The sequence below is a fragment of the Homarus americanus genome, unplaced genomic scaffold (assembly GCF_018991925.1).
Source record: "Homarus americanus isolate GMGI-L3 unplaced genomic scaffold, GMGI_Hamer_2.0 scaffold25860, whole genome shotgun sequence".
NCBI lineage: Eukaryota > Metazoa > Arthropoda > Malacostraca > Decapoda > Nephropidae > Homarus > Homarus americanus.
The window spans coordinates 1,313,204-1,329,049 of NW_024724693.1; the positions used below are offsets into that span (position 1 = coordinate 1,313,204).

General features: G+C 43.8%; 1 pseudogene; it reads left to right on the forward strand.

Moving 5' to 3' along the window:
• The window catches only part of LOC121864490, an 83,396-nt pseudogene that overhangs the window by 25,584 nt on the left and 41,966 nt on the right, over positions 1–15,846 (forward strand).

The window sequence follows — 15,846 nt, forward strand, 5'->3', positions numbered from 1 at the left end:
AGAGAGAGTTTTCGATAGCAGGCGTACACAAGCTAGAGGGAAGTGTGCGCGTGTGTGTGTGTACCCGAGGTGTGACTGTCTTGGGTAGTGCTGGGTGAGTTTCCTTTCCTTGGTTGACTCTCCTTGGTTCATCTTCCTTGGGGCTCAAAACAGCTCTAGACAAGACTCTCAAAAAAATATGGCCACCGTTAGTTGGGTGGCCATCCTTCCCTCTCCATGGCCACTTTTATTTGGGAGTGGCCATCATTTCCCCATCATGGACAACTTTAGTTGGTGTGGCCATCCTTTCCCTATCATGGCCACCGTTAGTTTGGGTGGCCATCCTTCCCCTTCATGGCCACCTCTAGTTGGGGTGGCCATCCTTCCCCTTCATGGCCACCTCTAGTTGGGGTGGCCATTAGGTAAACATGAGACGCAGTGTTTTGATTAATGTGTTTTCGTTTTTTAGTAGATTTTGCAAACTAGAATTTTATTTATTTATTTATAGAAAATTATCTTGTTTTCCTTGTTTATCTTACTGAGTTTACACACACACACACACACACACACACACACACACACACACACACACACAGAACACTTCAAGTAATTTCTGTAAATAAGGAGGTTAATATTAGTGTCGCAGCTGGTGCCAAGACGCACCTGGTGTGTGTGTGTGTGTCTGTGTGTGTATTATTGATATCTATCTATGTCTTCAATGCATGTGTCTGTGTCTGTGTGTGTGTGTGTCTGCGGTGGGGCCCCTGTACTTACACTAGTGAAGGGACTGTGCCTAGGCTATGACGAGCCCCTGTAAACGCACTAGTGAAGGGGACTGTACCTAGGCTATATGATGAGCCCCTGTAAACACACTAGTGAAGGGGACTGTACCTAGGCTATATGACGAGCCCCTGTAAACGCACTAGTGAAGGGGACTATACCTAGGCTATATGACGAGCCCCTGTAAACGCACTAGTGGAGGAGACTGTACCTAGGCTATATGATGAGCCCCTGTATACACACTAGTGAAGGGGACTGTACCTAGGCTATATGACGAGCCCCTGTAAACACACTAGTGAAGGGGACTGTACCTAGGCTATATGACGAGCCCCCTGTAAACACACTAGTGAAGGGGACTGTACCTAGGCTATATGACGAGCCCCTGTAAACACACTAGTGAAGGGGACTGTACTAGGCTATATGACAGCCCCTGTAAGCACACTGAGTGAAGGAACTGTACCTAGGCTATATGACAGGCCCCTGTAAACGCACTAGTGAAGGGAACTGTACCTAGGCTATATGACGAGCCCCTAAACACACTAGTAGAAGGGGAACTGTACCTAGGCTATATAGCGAGCCTGTAAACACACTAGTAGAGGAACTGTACCTAGGCTATATGACGAGCCTAGCAAACACACTAGTGAGAGGGAACTGTACCTAGGCTATATGACGAGCCCCTGTAAACGCACTAGTGAAGGGGACTGTACCTAGGCTATATGATGAGCCCCTGTAAACACACTAGTGAAGGGGACTGTACCTAGGCTACATGACGAGCCCCTGTAAACGCACTAGTGAAGGGGACTATACCTAGGCTATATGACGAGCCCCTGTAAACGCACTAGTGGAGGAGACTGTACCTAGGCTATATGATGAGCCCCTGTATACACACTAGTGAAGGGGACTGTACTTAGGCTATATGACGAGCCCCTGTAAACACACTAGTGAAGGGGACTGTACCTAGGCTATATGACGAGCCCCTGTAAACACACTAGTGAAGGGGACTGTACCTAGGCTATATGATGAGCCCCTGTAAACACACTAGTGAAGGGGACTGTACCTAGGCTATATGACGAGCCCCTGTAAACACACTAGTGAAGGGGACTGTACCTAGGCTATATGACGAGCCCCTGTAAACACACTAGTGAAGGGGACTGTACCTTGGCTATATGACGAGCCCCTGTAAACGCACTAGTGGAGGAGACTGTACCTAAGCTATGGCCGAGCCCCTGTAGCAAACACACTGAGTAGAGGGGACTGTACCTGGAAGCTATGGCGAGCCCCTAGCAAGCACACTAGTGAAGGGGACTGTACCTAGGCTATACGACGAGCCCCTGTAAACACACTAGTGAAGGGGACTGTACATATCTTTTAGTTACCGAGTTCTCTACTGTGTGAGGGACCTAAGTGCAGAAAAAACCCCAAACGCTGCTGTCAATGAGTCACAAGTGTGTGTTAAGTGCGTGTTACATTGTCGGGTTTCTTTTACCTCTCGTGATGTTTCCTGGTTTAATTAACTCGACAAAAGTGATGGGGCGTCATTTTGTGCCGCTAGTAAACACGGATCACCTAAAGAATTTTTAACCTAGTTTATTGTATCTCTTTTTATCTCCCTGTCTCTTCTCTTATTATCTCTCCCTCCCTGTCTCTTTGTTTATCTATCTCCCGTCTCTCCCTCTCTCCTCACCCTCCAACTTGGTCAGGTCCACAATGTCTCTCCAGTGACCGAATTATTTTTAACTCATCTCTCTTTTATACTCGCACACACTAATTAGTATCTCACACACACACACACACACACACACACACACACACACACACACACACACAACCCGGAAGGGTAAAAGTTGTGGAGTGTTCGTGAGCTATCTCTGTCTCCCTCCTTCTTCCCCTACCCTCTCTTCCTCTTCTTCTCCCTCCCCTCCCTTTCCCCCTTCTTTACCCTCAGACTCCCTCCCCATCTCCCTCTTTTTCTCCCCTTCCCCTCCTCTCCCCCCTCCCATCTCCCCCTCCCCCCAAGGAAAACAACCATCTGAAAGTTTTCTGAAGTCATAAAAACTTTAAGATTCCGTCGATTTACATGTTTTTCTTTGGATCTTTATATCGTTTTATGCACACACACACACACACACACACAGACAGACAGACAGACACACACACAGGTGAAGGGATTTTTTTTTTTCTTAGTGAAGTTTGGGAAGATATTTGTCCCTTGAGTGTTGATGTCAAGGAGTTGGTGGTTGACCCTCTCTCTCTCTCTCTCTCTCTCTCTCTCTCTCTCTCTCTCTCTCTCTCTCTCTCTCTCCTCCCATTAGCTCTGACTTCTTTCTCAGGCTCCCGAAACTCTCATTATCTCTCAGACTCAAGATTCTAATTGAGTCTCAGTGCTAATTTAGTCTCCTAACTAGTGCTACGTGAAGGTATCTAATTAAGGTGGGTCAGGTTAGGTTAGGTCAGGTTAGGTTAGGTCAGGTCAGGTCAGGTCAGGTTAGGTTAGGTTAGGTTAGGTCAGGTCAGGTCAGGTCAGGTTAGGTCAGGTCAGGTCAGGTTAGGTCAGTTCAGGTTAGGTCATGTTTGGTCAGGTTAGGTGTAACTATCATTTTTTTTTGCATTATTTCACCATTTTATCTAAAGTCAACAACAATTATAAAATCCTACGAAACCCGACTACGAAATCCTACAAAATTTTACAAAATCCTACGGAATTCTGCAAAATCCTGGGAAATACTACGAAATCCTACAGAATCCTACAAACCCTACTAAGAAATCCTACAAAATCCTGCAAAATCCTACGAAATACTACAAAAAACCTACGAAATCCTACTAAACCAAACAAAATTTTACAAAAATCCTACGAATTCCTACGAAATCCTACAAAACCCTACAGAATCCTACGAAATCCAACCTTTATGAGTATGATGATTTTAGGCCTTTTGAGTATGATGATCTCTTGAGTATGATGACTTAACCCTTTGAGTATGATGACTTAACCCTTTGAGATGATGACTTAATCTCTTAAGTACGATGACTTAACCCTTTGAATATGATGACTTAACCCTTTTAGCATGATGACATAACCCTTTTAGTATGATGACTTAACCCTTTTAATATGACTTAATCTCTTGGGTATAATGACATTGTACTCGGGCGGTTAGCGTACTCTAGGGGTTAAATCATCACATTGAAGGGGGTTAACTCTTCCAAATAATAATAATAATAATAATAATAATAATAATAATAATAAATGAAGATCTTGGTGACGCGAGAGACAAAGACGATAATGATTGAGGTGAACGAGACATACACCCTCGTAATTAATCTTTGTCTAACTGAGGTAAGTAATATGTTCCTCAGTGTGGGTGGGCAATATAACATGTAAGGTGTAGTGAGAAAGATAGTTTGAGGAAGTATTTAGATAGTTGTGGTTTGTTTCGTTGTAATGGTTGAAATAGTAGTTAATAATAATAATAATAATGATACAAATAAATATGATAATGATAATAATAATCAGTCAGCACGATGCGTTCCTGGAGGAGAGGGCACGCCAAGCCAGTCTTACCGAGGGCGGGTGGAAGAGGCTGCCATCTTTAATCTGCTCCACCCACCCTAATATTTTTCCTTCCCACACTAACTCACCTCCTCATTACCTTCTCATTTAACTTAAAATTTGCGAATCATGTTTACTTTTTTGGCTCCCTGGGTCGCTAAAAGCCCTCGAGTATCATAATATTAGCGAGGTTAGAACGTTAATATTTTAGATTTTTTAGGATTACGTGTTACATGGCGCTACTTAGAGGATGTTACGTGTACCTTGGCGCTACTTAGAGGATGTTACGTGTTACATGGCGCTACTTAGAGGATGTTACGTGTTCCTTGGCGCTACTTAGAGGATGTTACGTGTTCCTTGGCGCTACTTAGAGGATGTTACGTGTTCCTTGGCGTTACTTAGAGGATGTTACGTGTTCCTTGGCGCTACTTAGAGGATGTTACGTGTACCTTGGCGCTACTTAGAGGATGTTACGTATTCCTTGGCGCTTGAGGAGATGTTACGTGTTACTTGGCGCTACTTAGAGGATGTTACGTGTTCATGGCGCTACTTAGGGGATGTTACGTGTTACATGGCGCTACTTAGAGGATGTTACGTGTACCTTGGCGCTACTTAGAGGATGTTACGTGTTACATGGCGCTACTTAGAGGATGTTACGTGTTCCTTGGCGCTACTTAGAGGATGTTACGTGTTCCTTGGCGCTACTTAGAGGATGTTACGTGTTCCTTGGCGTTACTTAGAGGATGTTACGTGTTCCTTGGCGCTACTTAGAGGATGTTACGTGTACCTTGGCGCTACTTAGAGGATGTTACGTATTCCTTGGTGATATATATATATATATTCTGACTAATTTGGTAAAGTTATTCCTTCTCGTGCCATAAGTTCTAATTTTAACTGTGTGTCTTTCCTCATAATAACTCAAGAGCGGGTTTACGGATCTGTACTAAACTTGGTCGGCTTGTTTAATATGTGACAATATCTTTATGGTGTATACTTGGTCATAATCCACAGTGTATTGCCATGTTGATACTTAACGCCTTGGTAACGCCCATGATGTTACGGGTGTTAAAGAAAACGGGATTTTACAAGTATTAAAGAAAACGATGACTTGAATCAATATCTAGTGGTGACTATGTTAATTTACAGTAATAGTGTGACTCACAGTATAGGTTTCAGAGGCAGGATTTGTATAGATTTATATGAGGTTTGTCGTGTTTATTTCCTCTATTACCACATAAATAATTTATATAAATCTGGTCTTGTTTGACTTATGTATTTGTTCTGGTTCAGCCGTTCAGTGTTGTAGAGGAATATATATTTGTTTAATATTTTTCAATCGCTGTGTCAACTTTAACTCTCCCTCCCTCCCTCCTCTCTTTACCCCTCCCTTGTTCCCCCTTCCTTTCTACACCCCCCTTCCCCACCCTTGTTTCCTGTTCCCCTCTCCTTCCCCCTTACCTTCTTCCCCCCTTCCTCCAACCCCTTCCTCCCTCCACCCCTCCATCCTCCCTCTTCACCCTCCCCTCCTACCCTCCCGTCCCCCTCCCTTCCCTCCTCCCCTTCCCTGATTACCCTGATGAAGCACCGCCTCTCCATCGTCACTCCTGATCACTAAAGTACAAATATCTTTATTCTTGTTCATTTTCCTTAACTCTATATCATTCACGCGTCAGACATAAAGACAGAATTCATGGCTGTTAAATTCTCGTGTTAAGACGGGTAGTTTCCTTCTTCTATTAGTAAATTATCAGAGAAAACGTCATTAAAGTCCCGTGTTCTATTTTTTTTATTGAAGTCTCCCATAAAAATACCTAAATATCGTTTTCTTTCTTATGTGTGACTTTTACTTTTCCATAAAATTCCTGGATATTTTTTTTTTCATCGGTTTAGGTTAGGTTATGGTTAGGTTAGGTTATGGTTAGGTTATGGTTAGGAGGGAGGGGGAGGAGGAGGGAGAGATGGAGGGTCCACTGTTACAGGTAGATAATGATGTATACCTGTGTTACCTGGACCAGATACAACCTGTGTGAGGTAATGAAGTCAGGTAATGATGTGAGGTAATGAAGTCAGGTAATGATGTCAGGTAATGAAGTCAGGTAATGATGTGAGGTAATGAAGTCGGTAATGATGTAAATTAATGTCAGGTAATGATGTGAGGTAGTAGAAGTCAGGTAATGATGTGAGGTAATGAAGTCAGGTAATGATGTGAGGTAATGAAGTCAGGTAATGATGTGAGGTAATGAAGTCAGGTAATGATGTGAGGTAATGAAGTCAGGTAATGATGTCAGGTAATGAAGTCAGGTTCTTGGTACATGTAATTATTATTTTTCATATACAGGTATATAATGGGGGCAGGAAAAAGTGATATCTACCCAGAGCTCAGGTAACACACACACACACACACACACACACACACACAGTGAGGGGCGTCTTTAATCATATCTCTTTCGTGTGTGTGTGTGTGTGTGTGTGTGTGTGTGTGTGTGTGTGACTGCAATCCCGACCAAAGGAAATTGCCTCTGTTGTATCGTGAAGAGAGAGAGAGAGAGGGAGAGAGAGGGAGAGAGGGGGAGAGAGGGAGAGAGAGAGAGAGAGAGAGAGCGTGTGTGTTAAAGGGTCTGTACTGGTATGATAGGCAGTATTAATTTAGAGCTCTCTCTCTCTCTCTCTCTCTCTCTCTCTCTCTCTCTCTCTCTCTCTCCCCAATACATCTTAACTCAGGTAAGCTCGTTAATGCACCTCACGCCTCTAGTAATTGGGGGACAAATGAACGTACGATATTTTTTTTAAACATTTACATAACCAAAATAATTCTGTCGTAAGTTAAGGTCGAACAAGTTAATGGACTCACAAGTTAATGGACTCACAAGTTAATGGACTCACAAGTTAATAGACTCACAAGTTAATGGACTCACAAGTTAATGGACTCACAAGTTAATGGACTCACAAGTTAATGGACTCACAAGTTAATGGACTCACAAGTTAATGGACTCACACACATTTTTCCCCTTAAGGTAAAAAAGAAATCCATCCCTAAGATCCTTTAAGATTCCTGAGGCACTCCAGCGTTATAAGTGCCTCATAATATCTGAAAAGTGTCAAGTAAAGTCGTAAGTTTCATTATCGTGTTACTTATATCCCGCCATCAAAGGTAAATTACTTAATTACTTATGACCAGACGCTGAAAAGTAACAGGAAGGGGTGAGAGGGGTGGGGGAGAGGGGAGAGGTGGGAAAGGGAGGGAGGGTGTGGGGGAGGGAGAGGGGGAGGGGGAGAGGGAGGGAGGGAGGGTGTGGAGGAGGGAGGGGTGGGAGAGGGGGAGGGGTGAGAGGGGTGGGAGAGAGGAGAGGGGGTAGGGGAGAGGGGGAGGTGTGGAGGGGTGGGAGAGGTTATTAGGAGGGGGTTTGGGGGTTAAGTGTGAGGGCTTAGTACTAGATATAAGGGCTGGGACTATGATTAAGGGCTAGGTGGGGGCTAGAAGCTCAGGGGGATTAACAGACGCTGATCTGAGTTGGGTTATGAAGAGGGAAATTGATTAGTTAGAAGCTCTGTGACCTGATTGGCTGAATGAGCCACTCAACTCATCCTTGACTCATCCCATCTCTTGACTCACCTCACCTTACTGTACTCATTCAATTCATCCTCATAACAATTTACTCAGCTCATCCCATCCACCTTACTCAGCTCATCCCATCTACCTTACTCAGCTCATCCCTTCTACCTTACTCAGCTCATCCCATCCACCTTACTCAGCTCATCCCATCTACCTTACTCAGCTCATCCCATCCACGTTACTCAGCCTTCACTCACCTTAACTCATGCACTTAAGTAACTACCAACTTCCATTTATTTATAACAAGTAATTTCTCTGTAATGGTCTGGTCTGGTCTGGTCTGGTCTGGTCTGGTATCGTCTGGTCTGGTCTGGTCTGGTATCGTCTGGTCTGGTCTCGTCTGGTCTGTAGTAATATCTTAAGCCATTGTTCCAGGTAACTGCTCCTTGTACAAGAACGAAACCTGTCCAACATTATTCATTAACTACCATCACTAAACTCACCAGTGATTAGAAGTTCTACTCAAATGCCAAACCTTTTCCAAATTAGTTTACCAGTCTGTTTATTTGCCTGTCTGTCTGTCTGTCTGTCCTGTCTCTGTCTGTCTGTCTGTCTGTCTGTCTGTCCATCTGTCCACGCTGACATTTCCCTAATTGATTCCCTTTGTACCTGCCGATCACACAGGTGTTGAAGGTTACCTGAGTCATTAATAATAAGTGGATCATTATTTCTTCAGTTTTGTCTTTAATTCGTTGGTTAGGTTAGGTTAGGTTAGGTTAGGTTGGGTTAGGTTAGGTTAGGTTGGGTTAGGTTGGGTTAGGTTAGGTTGAATGATGGTCAACTTGCTTCTTCGGGTAGAGAGGAGGAGGTGTGGTAGAGAGAGGGTCGTGTGGTAGAGAGGGGGTCGTGTGGTAGAGAGAGGAGGTCGTGTGGTAGAGAGAGAGGGTCGTGTGGTAGAGAGAGAGGGTCGTGTGGTGCAGAGGGGTCGTGTGGTAGAGAGGTCGTGTGGTAGAGGGGTCGTAGAGAGAGAGAGGGGTCGTGTGGTAGAGGTCGTTGGTGAGGTCGTGTGAGTAGGGGGCCGTGTGGTGGGGGTCGTGTGGTAGAGAGAGAGGGAGGTCGTGTGGTAGAGAGGTCGTGTGGTAGAGAGAGGGGTCGTGTGGTAGAGAGGGAGGTCGTGTGGTAGAGAGAGGGGGTCGTGTGGTAGAGGAGGTCGTGTGGTAGAGGGGGTCGTGTGGTAGAGAGGGGTGCGTGTAGGTAGAGAGGGGGTCGTGTGGAGAGAGGGGAGAGAGGTCGTGTGGTAGAGAGAGGGGGGTGGCGGCTTCAACCTTTGTGTTGTTGGCTTAATTATGTAAATCAAAATATATTGCCGGATTACCATTCATTATAACCTATAGTACTATTAATAAGTGAGTTAATTCATTATTTTGGGACTCGTTGGCGGCCTCATCTGGGAGTCTTTTTATTTATGTTTCTGTTTATTCTTTTATTTCACCTATTTATTGTTATTCATTTATTTTTTTATAAGAGCTTTTTTTTATTTGTTTGAGTGAATATATTTATTTTATGTTCGTATTTCTCATAACAGTTAGCAAGGACAGTTTATAGTGTGTAAATGTACCTTTTATTTCACATTTTTATTTGGTATCTCTCTGACATTTGACTCATTTATTATTGATTTTGTCATTATTGTTACGATTATTTTTACTTTTATATTACATTTTAAACTAAAATGAATCACCTTCGTCAGGGGTGTTTTGGCGCCTATGTATCGTCTTAGTGGCTTAAGCCCCCAACAAATTTCAGTAAAGACTAACGGGAGATAAAATAGCCCAGGCGATATTTTTACTGAGATGGAACACAGCAGCTCTTTACAGAATATATATAAACCGGGTATCCTAACCTCCATCATATAAAAATTGATGCCTAAATATATATTGCCAAGAGCTCGCTTCGCTTCGAGTGTGACCTGACTGCATCTCCTGATTATTTCACGGGAGGTGGAGGGGGAGCGCGAGGGAGCGGTTACTCACCAAGATAACTGAGATCGCGGGAATAATTTATTTGTCCCGTGTAAAAATTTACGATACATCTTTTTTACCTCTCCATATTTTTTGAGAGATAGTAGACGATAAATGATTATTCTTGCGGCTGACACAGATCCTCAGGAGATATTTTTTTAGATTTTAGTCGCGTGAGAAAGAGGCTTTATGTGTGAAGCACTCGGCAAAGACGGCTGGGCATGGATTTCCTTTTAGGATTAGTGATGAGTCTGCCCGGTGCTTGTCCAGTCCTCGGGTCCAGACTGAGTAGGATAATGATTAACTAGACTTACGAAATAATAATAACACTCCAATAACACTAATAACAATAACAACACCAAATACAATAACAATAACAAAACAAATATTTCAGGTGAGGATTAAACACCGTAACACTACCTGGGGTGGGTTAGGTTAGGCTAGGTTAGGTTAGGTTAGGCTAGGTTAGGTTAGGTTCACTATAATACCATTACCTCTCCTGTAACAGATGTGAACCATTGAGGCCTTTATCCCTCCTTCACCGCCGCCGCCCGGAGGTGTTCCACTTACCACACACACCCCTCACCTGCACCACCTGTCTGTCTGTGTGTGTCTGAGCCCTCGAGGTATTATTAAGGTGTGTGTGTGTGGGTCTCTCTCTCTCTCTCTCTCTCTCTCTCTCTCTCTCTCTCTCTCTCTCTCTCTCTCTCTCTCTCTCCTACATCATACATCAACCGTTTATATTCTGTTAGGTCAACATTCCCTACAAACTCTTTACAACATTGTGACAACAGAAACGGTAATAACAACGGTACTAATGACCCTTGAGTTATTATGTTACTGTTGTCTTAATATAACGCATCTGTTAACAGGTATAGATAGTGTATATTTACCTCATTACCGTTAACAGTATAACAACGGAAATGGAAAACAACAGTACGACCTCATCTACCAACAGGAGAACTTTATCCGTTTAGCAACAGAGCGAGAGTACGGACACACAATCAACGGTAAAGGCGACTAAAAAATAAATAATAATTCCTTTACAACCAACAAACACAAAAATAAGGACCCTAATTGTTTCATTGTCTGTAGAAGGTAACTTGGCGCTACTGCAGAAGGGGAAGAAGGAGGAAGAGGAAGGTTTTGAGCTGGTGTGTGGACGTCTCGAGTCATTGTCTGTAGAAGGTAACTTGGTGCTACTGCAGAAGGGGAAGAAGGAGGAAGAGGAAGGTTTTGAGCTGGTGTGTGGACGTCTCGAGTCATTGTCTGTAGAAGGTAACTTGGTGCTACTGCAGAAGGGGAAGAAGGAGGAAGAGGAAGGTTTTGAGCTGGTGTGTGGACGTCTCGAGTCATTGTCTGTAGAAGGTAACTTGGTGCTACTGCAGAAGGGGAAGAAGGAGGAAGAGGAAGGTTTTGAGCTGGTGTGTGGACGTCTCGAGTCATTGTCTGTAGAAGGTAACTTGGTGCTACTGCAGAAGGGGAAGAAGGAGGAAGAGGAAGGTTTTGAGCTGGTGTGTGGACGTCTCGAGTCATTGTCTGTAGAAGGTAACTTGGTCCTACTGCAGAAGGGGAAGAAGGAGGAAGAGGAAGGTTTTGAGCTGGTGTGTGGACGTCTCGAGGTGTCCCTGGAGCTTTAGGCAGAATCTTCAGGATAAATTGAAAGCAAACAGAGGCAACGACTGAGCGGGGTGCGAGGCGCTTCAGTCTTACACCACCACCAACCTATCTCTGGCGACCACTACTGCCAGCGACCGATTATTACCGTGTGTATAGCGTGTGTGTGTGTGTATAGTGTGTGTGTGTGTGTGTGTGTGTGTGTGTGTGTGTGTGGAAGTTCAGTCAACATATAAAACTCAACATAAATATCACTTTATCGTCTTAGTAATAATATACTTTTTATTTAACTTTCAAACTTTCTTTCCCACTTGTCGAGAGAAAGTTTGGACTCTCTCTCTCTCTCTCTCTCTCTCTCTCTCTCTCTCTCTCTCTCCCTCCCTCCTGACCTGACTGAAACACGTCTTTAGTTTAGATGACCTTTGGTGTATCTCGTCTAGCCTCTCACTATCCTCACTATCCTCACTCTCCTCTATTTATCCTCATTGTATTTTTGCTCTATCCTCTCTCTCACTTTATTCACTATTCTCGTAGTCTTCCTTCATTCTCTTCGCTTCTTCCTCACATTCTCCCCATTCTATCCTCACTCTCCTCACTATCCTCACACTATCATCACTCTCCCCCTTCTAACCTCATTCTATCCTCACTCTCCTCACACTATCACCACTCTCCTCACTTTACTCTCACATTATCATCACTCTCCTCACTTTATCCTCACACTATCATCACTCTTCCCATGCTATCCTCACACTATCCTCACTCTCCTCACTCTATCCTCACACTATCATCACTGTTTCCTTACTATCCTAACACTATCCTCATTCTCCTCACTCTTTCCTCACTCCAACCTCAGTAGCCTCACTCCAACCTAAGTCACCTCCCTCTACCCTCACTCTCCTCATTCTATCCTCACCTTGCTTCACACTATCCTCACCTTGCTTCACGCTATCCTCACCTTGCTTCACACTATCCTCACCTTGCTTCACACTATCCTCCCCCCTAACCCACACAGCTCCCGGATGATCAACACAACAGTTAAGCCGAACAAATAACTTTAAAAAATCGACTCTTTTTCCATACGAATTTATATAGATACCAGTTTATATATATACATCCAGGGTCATCAAAAAGATATACCACAATATTTATAGACAACTGTTTATATTCTCTAATAAATTCTCTGTCCATGAATTTGTATATTTTTTCAGCGTTACGATTTTATGAATTTTCATTTTTTAAGTTTTAAGAAATTATAGTCAGGTTTAACGTTCACACAGTAGGGAACAGGTCTTGGCTTATCACCTGGTGTTAACTAACTCAATAATTTATGAATTTTCTTGAAACTTGCCAGTAAAGACAATACCCCCTCCTCTCCCCTCTCCTCCTCTCCTCTCTCCTCCCCTCCTCTCTCCTCTTCTCCCCTCCCTCTCCTCTCTCCCCTCCCTCTCTTCCCTCCTCTCCTCCCCTCCCCTCCTCCCTCCTCCTCTCCCTCCCTCTCCCCTCCTCTCCTCTCCTCCTCCCTCCTCTCCTCTCTTCCCTCTCCTCCTCTCTTCCCCTCTCCTCCTCCCTTCCCTTCCCCTCCTCTCCTCCCCTCCCCTCCCCTCCCCCTCTTCTCCCTCTCGACCTTCCACATACCCTTCCATACGCTCCACACTCTTTCCATATACTTCACAACTCTTCCACATCCCTACCCACACCCCCTCCACACCCTCCCCCTACCCCCTACATACCTACCCCCCCTCTCCACATACGGACATTCCATTCCTCCTCTCCTAACCCCCCTCCATCCTCTCCACACCCCCACCTCCCTGAATCCCAAAGGACTTCGATAATGGGGACGATCCGATTAGCTTAACCCGTGGAGGATTAAGGCCGCTCGAGGATGTACCGCGTGTTCGACCTATAGCGAACCCATAACACGATTAGCCTAGGTGGGTGTGTGAACTTACATCACATTAATTATCACCAAAACAGTGTTGCCAATTTAACTGATAATTAGTTGACCTTTAGAGCTTGTCGCACCTCACCAGTGTTGTCAACTTAGGGTGTCAGGCGTCAGTGTTGAAGTTATGGTGAGTGAGTGTCTCTCTCTCTCTCTCTCTCTCTCTCTCTCTCTCTTCGCTAACCACTAAAGGTCAACAACTCTAAACAATAGGTTATGTACTCTACGATTTTGACCTTATACTTAGAGATGTACTTGTGTTATACTTGAGTACATCTTGAGTACAATGTTGTAGGTTAGTGTCGTAATAAAGGTACAATGTTATGTCGTCGTACTCAACGGGTTAGTACACACACACACACACACCCACCCACACACACACACACACACACACACACACCCACACACACACACACACACACACCACACACACTTAACACAGTTACTACTACAGGAAACACTTCTTATTAATATTAGGTTAGGTAAGATTAGGTTAGGTTAGGTTAGGTTAGGTTAGGTTAGGTTAGCGGCTAAACTAACTGTGACTAAACTTTGGTACAGTCATGACCAGTGTTATCGTATTAAGCCTTAACTTTATTGTGGGAAACAGTTCACTTCTACACGGCTGTTAACCTGACGTGGATAACACACTTGAACGCCATCTATAGGCAGATGACCAGTTGAGGCAGTTGGGAGTCTCACTGTGTGTGTGATGGGACGGAGACTTATATTATATCTTACTGTGTTTGTTGTTTATGCTCCTGAAGTAGATTGTTTGTGTACATAGTTATCAGACCGTTGTGTACAGTGTAGTGAACAGTGTACAGAACAGTGTAGGTCTCATACACTGTGCTGGAGGATAAATAAGGTGGCAGGTTTGTAACCAATTGTCACACCATTACTCTATATACTGCAGGACGGTATTATTCACTCCACGCTAATCTATACCAACGTTGCTGTACCGTGTAGTAGTCGGTAATGTCACCAACAGTACATTGTTTGTATACCTGTACTGTCTCTGTACCGTTGGTGACATTTCCGACTGGTACATTCAGTAACTCCCACCCTCCTTCCATCCTTCACTCCCCCTTCTCCTTCACCCCATCCTTTCCTCCCTCCCTCTGTGTCTAGGCGCCCAAGGGAGGTACAATACTCCTTCACCACAGGCCTGGGTTAGGGCCAAGGCTGTCACACATCTGACCTAAACAGCGACAAGAGGCCCTGACAAATTCTTTTTTTTTTCTCTCGTTAATAGATCGAGAATTACTGTGTTTATTGTATGTGTTTCTTCTCACACACACACACACACACACACACACTGGTATAGTCCCCCACACGACCCAGTATGATATAACCTACAGAATTTGCCTCAATCCCACCACAACCATAATACGAATCCCAGTTTAATTCCACTTCCAGATATGTTGAAATTTCCGTTTTCCTACACACTTAAAAAAAAAAAAAACCTAACAACATTATTTTGCTCCACAGATAAACCATGAGACTGGTGGGCTCACTCCGGCTGCGCCCCCTGCAGGTGTTACTCCTTCTACGTCTGGCAGGTGAGAGAAGCTGTTTACCTATTGTACAAGGCTCCCACTGCCCCACCATCAAAGAAACAGGTAAAATAATAAACTCCAGGTCCTCGTTTTACTCTGATGAAGCAACCGGTCTTACTGTCAGAGAATAACACCACCTTAATTAAATAAAGCCGTATTTTTTCATCTCCCTGCACCGCTAAACCTTGCTCTTACGTCTGGCAGTGAGGGTAAAGTATCGTACAGCCTCTTGGTCTAACTCTGATTTCCGTGAATATTTTTAGTACTTTACAAAATACTAATATATTACTTTTTATATACTTTAATTACGAGATACAGGTACAGTTAATTAGTAAAATGCAGAGAGGAATTTAGTCTCTATGAAGTGATGATAAGTAACCGACATTACCTTCGTGTTTACCAAAAAATATTAAAAAAATTAAAATAAAAATAGTCTGAATTAATGAAAAGTTATTATCAGCACAAAAGTTATTCTCATGAGGCAATATGTCAAACTTGATTGTTTTGTGAGTTTAGATAATTTTTCGGTTGTGTGAATGTCAGGTTAATTTACTGTAGGTGTATCAGGTGTGCGCAGTGACGTAGGAAAATACGTCCTCTACTGCGCATGACGTCACATCGCCCCGCCCCCCTACACCAGCTCAGTCTCACCTAAACCACCACACAAGCTGGAGGCATAGTGTGTGTGTGTGTGTAATTAACGACACAAAACTCAGGTGTTATTACTAATTAGTTTAAATTAATCTTCCTGTCAACACATCAGGTATTACACGACATATATTACGATATTAATTAACCTACTTGAGTCTTGTACAGAAATATTACACACCTGCCCCACACCTGCCGCCCCACCC